Genomic DNA, 12445 nt, shown 5'->3' with positions numbered 1-12445 from the left:
ATCCAACCGTACTCTTCTCTCCTGGTCGCCTGCAGCATCTTTTCTCCAAGGCTCCATAGAACTCCACGATGAAACCCGACACACTTTGACACCTATGCACCCGCTTCCTGTGAGTGAGGTAACGCGAGTACTGCGGTGCTCCTGTAGAGATTTAAATCCCTAGTGTCCTAGTTTTAAGTGGTTAAGTTCTAGTCCAGTCGGAAGACTTCCAAATCTGCAACTTCTAACTTTACGCATCCATTGACTTGTATAGGTGCACGCGTGTGCATTTAGACACTGCACCCGCATCCTCTGTGCCTTCCACTTCCTAACTTTTATTAGTCCAGTGTAGCCCCAGTGATTCCCAAGGCCCTAGGCCTTACCATTGTTCGTGACGTGATTCTTATACCACTATTTTAGTATATGGTTTTAGGGGCCACCAGGGCCTATCCATATTTGTGCAACTTTTGTATGCTATATTAAGTTTCTTGTTATACGCTTGTGCGCCTGTGCTCATAAAGAGTTAAGGGGATTTATTTAGAAATAAATACATATATATTTTGAATATATAACCTGTGTGGTGTCCTTTCATTTGGTATTAAAAGGTTTGCATATGGTAAAACAGCTAGCTTCACATGCCCTCTTGAGTTTAGCCTAAGACTGCTTTTGTCCATGCTACCCCTAGGATAGCTGGTCTACAAGGTTGACTTTACAACCATCACCATAAGGGTTGTTTGGACTGGTGCAAGGTGCTCACTAGAATAGTGAACATCATATACCAGGCCAACTTCTCACACCATTCTTCAGCCTACTGTAGCACATCCACAGTGCATAGATACCACTAGGGGGCGATTCAGGCGCTCTCGAAAACAAATAAAATAAATAAATGTATTGGTTCAATGCCAGTGTTAATGGTAGAAAGGTTTTATTTATAAAAACACACAAGATCTGTATACCAGCATGGTCATGTACAGGGGTGTAAATTGCCCCCATTGCAGTCCCCACAGATGACCACCCACCTGAAGATCGGATGCGTAGTTTGAACTTGTGGGCCTGCACTGTACACCCTTCAAGTATCCTTCAGAGTTCCTAATGCTGGACCTCAGGTAAAGAATGGTGGAACAATTTGCTCAATATCACAAGATGAGTGTGTAGCTAGGATTGGAGATCAGAACATTTGCTGCTGATTTCCAAGCTGATGGTCAATCATTAACATGGGTGACAGGTTGAAGCCACATTTTATTTTTGGCAGTTTAACTTAGTGCCAAACTTGCCCATAGTTATACGAGCACTTCACCACAGAATAAGTTAGTGTGGGTGACTGGCAGAAGCCACATTTTTATTTTGCAGTTTAACATCACAGGAGCCTTGCCCACAAAGATCTGAAAGACCTGCACTGGCTCCCCATCAGCAAGAGGATCATGTTCAGACTCCTCACCCACGCTCACAAAGCTCTCCACGGCATGGGCCCCAAATACCTCAACAGCTGCCTCACATTCTACACACCCACTCGCCAACTCTGCTCCACCAGCCTCGCCCTCGCCATCGTCCCAGGCATCCGCAAAGCCACCACCGGAGGAAGACCCTTCTCCTACCTGGCGGCCAAGACATGGAACTCCCTCCCCACCCACCTGCGGCTGACCCAGGGCCACCTCTCCTTCAGGAAACAGCTCAAGACCTGGCTGTTCGAGCAGTAGCAGCTCCCCCCTCCTCCCAGCGCCTTGAGACCCTTGCGGGTGAGTAGTGCGCTTTACAAATTTGCTGATTGATTGATTGATTGAAAGATGCATATTTAAATATGTTGATAATACAGAAATGGAATGCTAAAAAGTGCACAAAAGAGTATTACTTTTAAATTAGGTAATAATAAAACACTGGAAAATAATGTAATTGAAATTGCAAGAAAAACTTAAATCTAATCAGAAAGTAATAGAAAAAATACTTTGCTGCTATTTAAAAAGCTAATACAAAATAAACAAGTGTATCTGCAAGTTTGACTTCCCTCTGGTTTGTGACTGTGCCTGTTCAGTGCTCAGAATAGAAACACATCCTTGGCCCAGTGTGCTGAACAAACCTCAATTGCAGTTTCAGAAACAACCCATTTGTTCTTCCTAGAGAGACTGGCAAATTGTATTGCTTTTCGTGTCAACAGAGAGATCAACAAATGAAGCATGTAAGGGGGTAAAGGAAAACTCTTCTACAAGTGCACATTTTGGCACTGTTATCCCTGCCCCGTATCTGATGCAATCTGAAACAAACATCAAACATCAAACAGTCATCCATATTTGGCAGCTTGCTTTAGTTCAACCCTATGTCTCTTTTTATCAAGTGATAAAAGAGCATCTGTGCTGCTGCCAAGAAAAAAACACATACATTTTGGTCTTATTTAAGGCACTTTTAGACACTACAGAGGCTTGTGCGTCCGCCTGAAGTTTCAAGTTCCATCCAAGCTACTTCCACTAAGGTTCAACTTAAACCTAAAACCTGTGACAGTTTGTTTTATTTGTGTTTTAGATTTTACCAATGTGTTGTGAATAAGAAGCCCTGATGAGAGCCCATTGAGATTCCGTGTGGCTCGATATCGCTATTAAGTTGCCAAAGTCGATGTAAAAAGGATTGATTCAGGAGAATAATTTGGACTGAATTATAAGAATGCTTAATGAAAATTGATAGCGTCATTTTGGAGTACATATGGCACATTGGTGATGTTGTTATGAAAAAACGTCAAATTGGTGTTTGTCAAAAAGTTTTGGTATTGTATTTTGTGATAAATGTTATGTAAATTGTCATATATGTAAAGATGTATATGTTACTGTTTGTGTGTTTCAAGAAAAGGATAAGGGTCCTTTTACCAAGAAAAAGAGTTGATAAAAAACTAGAGGGAATAAATAGCCCAATCACTAAAAGAATATAGTGTGGCTGTCAATAAAAAATTACAACTAAATAGGATACCAGGTTTTGCCCTTGTTGAACTAACTTTATGTAGGCATCCCAGCTTACCAACTAAGACACCTTCACCTGGTCCAGAATAAAGCTGCCAGACTGATTTTTCACCAACCTGAATGGCATCATGTTAGGCCACTGATGAAAAGCCTTTATTGGCTCACAGTGATCAAGCATTGTGTAATTAAGCTGGGATGTACTATTTTCAAAGCTCTTCACGGCAACAGCCCAGCGTTCATCTCCTCTAAAATTCTATGCTATGCCCCCTCGCGTAACTACGATCCTCCCATCTGAATCTGTTGGTCACTCCCACTTTTAAATGTAAGAAACATGGAGATTCCAGATTTATGGCTTTAGCCCCTCAGTTCTGGAACTCACTCCCCGTGGAGATGAAGTCCATTACCTCCTTTGTAATGTAGAAAATAGAAACCTTCTCAGGGGTCCTACTGATACTTGGTCCTTTTAAACCAACAAAGAAGAAATTGGCACAGAAGCTGAAATATAAAAGTAACATTTTTATTAACCTCAAATGAGGGAGACTACGTCACACAGAAGCCTTAGCAACTGAATGAGGCAGTCTGAGGAGTACAGAAAACAGAGGCCTTATATGTGCATAGGGTTACATAGTCAGCATAAGACCAAGGGGCAGTCCTGGCACATGTAAGCATGCAAAATGACTAATATGGGAATGCAAGAGCTGCTTGCTCAGCAAAGTAGGAGGAGAGTTACTAATCCATACAGCAGCAAAAATAGCCTGACAGTTCTACAAGAAGATCAGGTGCATTCTACTAACTAGGCCCTTCTGAGCATGTGCGAAGGTGGAAGATGCTAAATATAGTTAGTTGCTAGGCAGATTACAAGAGCAGTCAACACTTAGGGAGGACAGAGCACATGGCGAGCAGGTGGCAGCACATGGCAAAAAAGATGGCTGCCAGAAATACAAAATGGCTTTCAGCTCATGCTAACAAATCCCTGCAATATTTACCAGGTAGTCCTTTTAGCATGAGCTAAGGACATTCCTATGATCCAGTAGGAACATAGAAAATATTTGCACATTAATTTTATTTGTTACAGAACATCTGGCCATCCTCTCTAGGTCCGCTCCCAGACCCGAAATCAGAGGTAAAAAGCCTAGGTATCTGGCTCGACAAAAACCTTTCATTTGCAACACAAGCAAAAAAGGTAGCCGGGACCTGCTTTGGGCTTCTCAGGTCAATGCGAAAGATTCTCCCCCTACTTCCACCTAATTCTCAAAAATTGCTGATCCAAGGCCTGATACTCTCTAGGCTCGACTTCAGTAACGCCATCTATCTAGGAGCGCCGGAGGCTACTCTGAACAAATTACAAAGGGTCCAAAATGCTGCCGCCCGGATCCTTACTAATACATCTGTCAGAGCTTAGCCAAACCAGCGCTGAAGCGCCTCCATTGGCTCCCGGTAAGAGAGCGTGTGAAATTTAAGGCCCTCTGCCTGGCGCACAGATTGCTCCAAAACAAAGGCCCCCCAAGCCTACAAAAATTTATTAAGCCATATAAAGCCCCCAGATCCCTTCGATCCGACCAGGAAAACTTCATCGCCATCCCCAGAATCAAGAAAGCCCGAACAGGTGGAAGGCGCTTCTCGGTCCACACTGCACGCCTCTGGAACATTCTTCCTCTTAACTTAAGATCTGAACCCAACTACCTACAGTTCAGGAAGCGATTGAAAACACACCTTTTCCCCTAAAATCCCGTCCCAGGCCCCCCCCCTTGCTGAACCTCAGTTGTATTGATCTTAGCGCTGGGATACTCATGGGTGACTACGCGCTCTATAAATTAAATTAATAATAATAATAATAATAATTTTCATAAATTTATCAATATCCTAATTCATTGCTAGGTGGGCATTTTCCATTCTAAACATTTCATTAAGCGGGTATATGTGAGGTATAAGCAGGAATACAAAGGGAACGGAGCATCGGGGCATCATTAACATACAGATAGCAAGAGAAAGTAATGACCACTATTACAAACAGAATTATAATTTTTCTAGTCCTAAGCAAAAGAGCAAATCCTAAAATCATCTAGTAAACATTTTCAGGGCTCCTATGCATTGCAGTGACCATCTATTTCAGTTTCAGAATAGCTAACAGGACATCTCTAATAAAAACATTTTCCAATTGACTGTTACATTTTCCTTTTATGAGAGCTAGAACATCAATTAAATACATTCAAGGAAAGGGCAAAGTCACATTTTTCAATTGCTCCGAAAAATGTTTTTCGTGCATAATAAATATAACTAATGCCAATATTAAAGCTACTAAACCAATTATTACAAAAGCATTCCTCCCTCCAAGGGACCAGGCGGACCACACAGGGCCATAGGAATTAGGACGAAGAGCTGCAAAGGGCTGCTCCGCCTTAAAAACGGGACATTCAAAGGCGTACATTATTGACAAAAAGAAGAAGTCCTTGGGGAAATTGAAGCAGCTGTACAACCAACCAGAGGGGAGTCTTCTCCCTGTGTCCGTTTGAGCCTCACAGGCAGGCTCTTGTTGTTTCTACGGTGGAGCTGCACAACTCGCAACTCAAGAATCACAGCCCAGTTTCAAGGGGAAAAAAAGTCTCTTCTTTCAGGATAGGTCAGTCACCCACCAGGCCAAATGCTCTCAACGATCTTGTCCTGTGTTTCAGGCAGTGCACCAGTTTTCTTCACTTCAATCTAACAGGCACTAGAGACACAGCACCTGTACCCTGAACTCAAGTCCTTCCCTAACTCCTGTATTGCTCTGCTGGCGCACTGTTCATTCTTTGGGGCCACACATTGCATCCAGTGTGCTCAGGTATCTCTTGACCAGCAAACAAAGAAGAAAACTTGTATTCACTTTGGGACCAGGATTCAGAGGCCTGATGCTAGGATCTCTGAAGCAACCCTTGTTTCAAAAGGGGTCACCTCAAGCAAAGCTTCCTCGCCATTCGGGTCGGTCTGTGACTCTCAGCTGGGCATCAAAACTTAATCCACAATTTCTCCTTTCTGATTTTTGACCCCGCCTTTCACCCAAGACAGTGGCAGGGGTACACACTTGATCACAGGGCTTCTGCCTTCACTGAGGTCCTAGTTGCCAGCAATGCCTGTGCTGGTTACCTTCACTTTGGCTTCAAGCTGGACTGGTGCTGACGCTGACTCCCCAGGCTGAATCTGATGTCCGGACCCCTCTGGCAATGGTTGTGAGGCAGCAAATATCTATTGGTGGAACGAACAAAAGGTCTTTAGGCAAGGCACAGAAACAGTCTATCAACAGAGAGGATAGTGTCAGAATACTTCCTAGTCTTGGGACGCCCCATACATTAGCAAGGCACCCAAGAACCACTTCATTTATCTATGAGAGAGTAAAAAAAAAACACCCTGGACCTATTGCCAAGTATAAAAGGAACTCTTTGGTGAACTGACAAGAGTAATACATCACCCAATCCCAAGCAGCCAAGGAAATCTGTATTCAATTTCTAAATTGTGAGGAAAAGAGAAAAACAACACAGACATACCCTAAATCCTTACATTGGTGTATTCCTGTGTACTACTCTGAAAACCCTAAAAAAAAAGGAAATGTTCTACACTTTTACTTATAGATTTTAAACTACTTGTACAGGACTGCAGACACTTCTAAAACGATTTAACTTAATAAAAGCACCTATATTGTATGCTTAGGACCATGCTCTCATGTTATAGGAGGAACAGGAAAATCTAAAACTGCTAATTTAACAGGGTTTCTTATCTATAAAACAATATTTCCTTCAAAAAGGTCTGCTAAGGATCACATGGGCATCTTTCCTGCGTTCTACTTTTCATGATCCAAACTATGCAACATCAGCTTTAATAAGTACTTTCAGTTTATTTACACAGACTAGCTTATACAAAACTAGCAATGCCCTTGCAAAACTATGTAGCATGAGAATAACATACAATAATGGTGTTATCACCTAAGAATCTTAGAACAAAAACGACCCACATCTAGTTCCCCTTAAAGATCAAAATAAGGGAACAACAATCTAGACTACTGATCCTGTCATAATTTCATCAAACAGGATGAGCAGTAACATAACATATATACTAATTCATTTTATTAATGCTAACAATGTTTTAAACAGTATTACTGATTAGCCAATTAAATGGCTCATTGCTATTTCACAGACAGTTTAGACAGGCTAAAAAAAATAGAGAAAAAGAGAGAGCAACATATATATTACCTAGCCTTAATTTGTAGAGGAGCTAGCCTCCTTCCCCCATTTTGATAGTAGGAAACCTGAAACAGGTTTCACTTCTGTCAACACTATCAACCCCTATTTGTAGCAACTGGCCATAAACAAAGTTATAGGAGGTACATAGCACTTTTGAGAGAACTAAAAAAACACATGAATACCCAAACCCCAATCCCTTTTAGCAAATGTACAAGTGAAACATGAGGGCACATGAAGTCAAATACATTTTATTGCCTCAGCTTTTAAGCATTAGTGCTGTATAAATCTGACAAACTTTTTTGTTAATCAACGTGCACATATACCATTATATAGTTTTCTATCACATGAGTGCATAAAGTGCTTGCTTTTGCCCAAAAAAGTAAAACTTCTCCTTTTCTTCCCTGTCGTCTTTCAAAAAGTTTCAGAGGTCAAAATGTCAAAGAAGACCTTGCTCTGGGAGCCATGCTAGGCTTCTAAATATAGAAGTGACTTTTAACTCTTCCCAGCTGTCCTATTCTGTGTGCGAATGCAGCCCCATTCCCCTGTTTGTCAGTTTTAGAGTTAAGAGAATAACTTCTGTTCATTTTGTATACATATTTCCAATTATAGGCAGTGTGCATTATACTTTTCTAACAATATAGAAGTCAGCTGTTTGTATTATACCTAAATATATGAATTTACTGAAGCCTAAGGCAAGTTAAAAGCTGCTCTGTATGCAGAATCTCTTTTTAAATTAGTGAATGTTGACTAATTTAGACTTTGATATTTGGGGCACATAAAAATGAATATCCTATAATTGTTTTGCTAAATAGTCATCCTCAGAATGTTCTCTACATAGCCCAGGCATGCGAAAGTAGAAATATATCATATATACCTTTATAAAAATGAGTTTATTACGCCTGCGCAGAGTGATATTTCATATGCAAATATCCTCATTATGCGGTACAACACAACTTAAATTTAGTTTTAATGCTAGGAGGTCACAGTATGAGTATTAAGCTTTATAAATATTAAAAAAAACAAATTTAAAAGCACTTATTTTTTTAAATAATTTTTTCATACTTTTTTTTGAATACAACTAATCATTTTTGATAATTCCACATATGAAAAGCAAGCTTCATCCCTTGCCTATCATATTTAGACACATTCATTCATAAGCCTAAGCACAGAAGCCTAACTTGAAACATGAACATTTTTGCACCACTTTTTTAAAAGGACAATTATTTAACATCAGAACCATGAATGTGATTATAAAAAAAGGCTTTAAGAAAGGAAATCCTTACTTTAAATGTTTTCCTGTTATCCAAAATAATGAACCTGATTTTTGTAACCTTTTAAAACATCAGTCTGAAATGCAGAATTTCACCCTGTGCTTGCCCTGACAAAATTCTAGCTAGTCAACATTCCTGTCTCGCCATGGCCTACAATCAAAACAACAGCTGCTGCTAAGCAGCAGTTAAAACACAGCTGTTGTAAAGCTTTTTTTAGTGTTGAAATGGAAGCACGGTGACTGTCTATTTAAAACTGAGGCATTTCAATGCATGTTCTATAATATGTGTTTTAGTTCAACAACATCCAATGATGTGTTTGCCTGTTTATATCTAACACAATGTATCTAAGGAAAATGTTGTAACATTTTATAATTTTTTATTTATTGCAAAAACACACAATTTGTTGTTTTTTTAGGCCTATTTTATTCCTATTCAATGTGAATTCTAATTTTATCTTTTAAGCATTGACAGTTTGTACATGTGCATAGTTGCTTACTCTTATCAATCTAATAGTAACATGTAGTTATTTAGCATATCATATGGTTCATTTCTGGATTTTTATTTAATTTTTATTTAATATTAATTAAATGACATTTTGCATAACAGACTGATGACAGCAAGAAAACACAAACAAACACATTGAGCACATTCCAGACATATACAGAAGGGGTCATACACTCAGGACCACATAATACAGCGCGCTTAAGGCTAGCCATTTTTACAAATAGCGCAATCGCTATTTACTTACGGAAGTATCACTAATGTGAAACCACAAACCACATAGACATTTAAACACATGATTAAGCCACAGATCAACACTTAGGACAGAATCAAAGGACAGCCCACAGACTGTACTTAAACCAAACCATTTGCAAATACGAGTTGTAAGTCATATTTACAAGAAGAGCTTCTCAATCGTATTCCAAAAGACTGCAAAAAAAACAGCCCAACAAACTGTTTTATTTCCAAGAAGCCAAAATACACTCAATTCACTGGCTTTGGCTGGCAGAACACCAAAAAATCTCTCTGCATATCTCCATTCATAAAAGTGCGCAGAAAAGGATCCTTGTTTGTATTATTGTCATATTTTAATTCCCTGGGGATACAGAATCACCAAGGAAAAAATATGTTTTTATACCTAAACCTATCTAGGTATTCCCTCAGGGGAGCTGGCTAATTCGCTTCACATCTCACTATGGTACCTCCAAAAAGCAACACATTCTTTGATGTGTGCTTGAAACAGGCATGCCAGAAATATTGCAGAATATGCAGTATTATAATCAAAGTAGCACTTAAGGTACTCTTGTACTATGTGCTGTTCAAATCCATTGAAAACAGAGAAAGGTCTCCTCATTACCTGCCTACATAAATTGCAATTTACATATTACATACATACAAATACAAATATTGGCCAATCATACTAATCCAAAGCTACAGTAAGCGTTATTAAACTACCTTACCAATCCAAGGCATCAACAATCAAAAGCAAGTGCCGCAGAACGACTCTTACCAAACAAATGGTTGTCCAAATTCTAACTGTCAAGTTCTGAATGACCTAAAGGTCTTTTTAGAATACTCACGCCAAAAAGGTTCTCAGTCAGGAGTGACATCATATGGAGGATCAAAATCAGGAAGATCAGAAATATACTGGGCTGCAGAGACAGAGAATCCCCAGAATCTCGGTGCACAGAGTACCTCCTTAGTAGAGTCCTGTCCTGTCCTCCACAGTAAATATCTGTCTCCTGACAAGATGTTATGTTATGTTATGTTATGTTATGTTAATAACTTTTATTAGGCGCACAGCTGCCCCAGCGAAGGGGCGTCCTGGCGCCTGATCAAGTGCCATAACACAACAGATCGATGCTGAGAAGACAGGGGATCAGTCAGTAGTAACGAACAGATGAGTTTTTATGGCGCGTCTGAAAAGAGTCAGGCTGTTCAGGGCACGAATATGGACAGGAAGAGAGTTCCACAATCCTGCCGCCAGAACTCGAAAAGAGCGACCACCCATCCTACTCAGTCTGAACCTGGTCTTAGTCGCCAGATATAAAGATTCCGACCTGAGAGCCCGCGTGGGAGCATAGGGGGAAACAAGACCCACAAGGGCTGGAGGAGAGGAGAGTTTCAAGATCTTAAATGTTAAACAGAGGGCCTTGAATTTAATTCTCTGTCTAACCGTCAGCCAGTGAAGAGAGGTCAAGACTGCGGAGACAGAACAACGTCTCGGAAGGCCAACAATGGCCCGCGCCGCGGCATTCTGCACCCTTTGCAGCCTCGTAGCCTCCGCCTGATTCACTCCAAGCAGCAGCGCACTCCCATAGTTCAGCCGAGAAAGAATGGAGGCTTGGACCACCAGTTGCCGAGTAGGGGGGTCGAAGAATTTGAGGACTGGTCTCATTCCTCGCAGAATACCATAGCAGGTAGCTGCAATCTTCTTTGTGTGGCTGGTCACTCCTTAGATAGCCACTTCTCTTGATGAGGTCCACGTTGGAGCGCCCTTTGTAGAAAATAGAAACCTTCTCAGGGGTCCCACTGATACTTGGTATTTTTAAACCAACAGAGAAGAAATTGGCACAGAAGCTGAAATATAAAATTAACATCTTTATTAACCTCAAAGGAGTGAGACTACGTCACACAGAAGCCTTAGCAACTGAATGAGGAAGTCTGAGGAGTACAGAAAACAGAGGCCTTATATATGCTTAGGGTTACATAGTCATCATAAGACCAAGGGGCAGTCCTGACACATGTAAGCATGCAAAATGACTTATATGGGCATGCAAATCTGCTTGCTCAACAAAGTAGGAGGAGAGATACTTCTCCATACAGCTGCAAAAATAGCATGACAGTTCTACAAGAAGAGCAGGTGCATTCTACTAGCTAGGCCCTTCTGGGCATGTGCGAAGGTGGAAGATGCTAAATATAGTTTGTTTCTAGGCAGATTGCAAGAGCAGTCAACACTGAGGGAGGACAGAGCATATGGCGAGCACATGGCAGCACATGGCAAACAAGATGGCTGCCAGAAATACAAAATTGCTTCCAGCTCATGCTAACAAATCCCTCCAATATTTAACAAGAGCTCTCCAATACTCAGTTGTGTCACTATGTAATATAAGTTACAGTTGGTGAAACCTAGGCTTCCCTGATGCTTGCTTTGGTGGACTAGTTGTACAGGGGTTCACAATCTTTAGTCTTTCCAGATAAAATTATTGATCGCAGCCTGAAGAAAAGTAAAAAAAAGTTGAATCACCTGATGAAGATGCAGCACTATGGGCAGAATGTTCTTTTCCACAACATTGATATGCCCAGTCGAAGATAGGAAAAGAGGGATCCATCTATGCAAATGCTCTACGTCAACTCCTCAAAGTTGTCAGTAATTGCAAAGGAATCAGCATGGGGAGTTGCACATATTATTAGGTTGTAGAGCGTAGTTCTGTAGTCTGAAGTTCTAGGGAGTGATGTTTCCTTAAGTTTGTCATAATGGAAATGATTTTCTCCTCAAAATGACTTGAAAGTGTACTACTGAGTGTCGAGGGACACCTCATTGGCAACAATGTGTGCAAAATATTTGTCAATACGTCTTCTACTCGTTTAGTTACAGAGTCTTGTAACAGGTGTAGGTTTCATCTCACGGGGTTCCAACTTCTAAGGCATATGTCCAAGCATATGGTGATAGGTGATCTCAGACACCTATCTGGCTGATCTCTGACTTGACTACCTGTGGAGAGAGGGCATTACTAGTCAGGAGATAGTCAATTCATGAGTGTGTTTGTTTGGGGTGCTAAGGCCTTTCACAACATAATCATCACTGCCATTAACAAGTTGTCAAAAATAAGTGCCATAGGCTATATAAAGTGGTGAGCTCAAAGTCATGTTTTCAGGGGTAAGGCATTTCTGGTCTAGAATGAAAGCCATTGCCATTGCACTAAGGAGAACATTCCTTGAAGGCCAGATGGCGTCAATAAATATAAAAACGATGACTGAAAATTCATTGCAAAATAGACATACTTCTGATTTCAAGCAATATTAGCAAATGGTTGAG

Source organism: Lissotriton helveticus, chromosome 1_1 (assembly GCF_964261635.1).
Source record: "Lissotriton helveticus chromosome 1_1, aLisHel1.1, whole genome shotgun sequence".
Classification (NCBI taxonomy): domain Eukaryota; kingdom Metazoa; phylum Chordata; class Amphibia; order Caudata; family Salamandridae; genus Lissotriton; species Lissotriton helveticus.
This window is presented reverse-complemented; position numbering follows the sequence as displayed.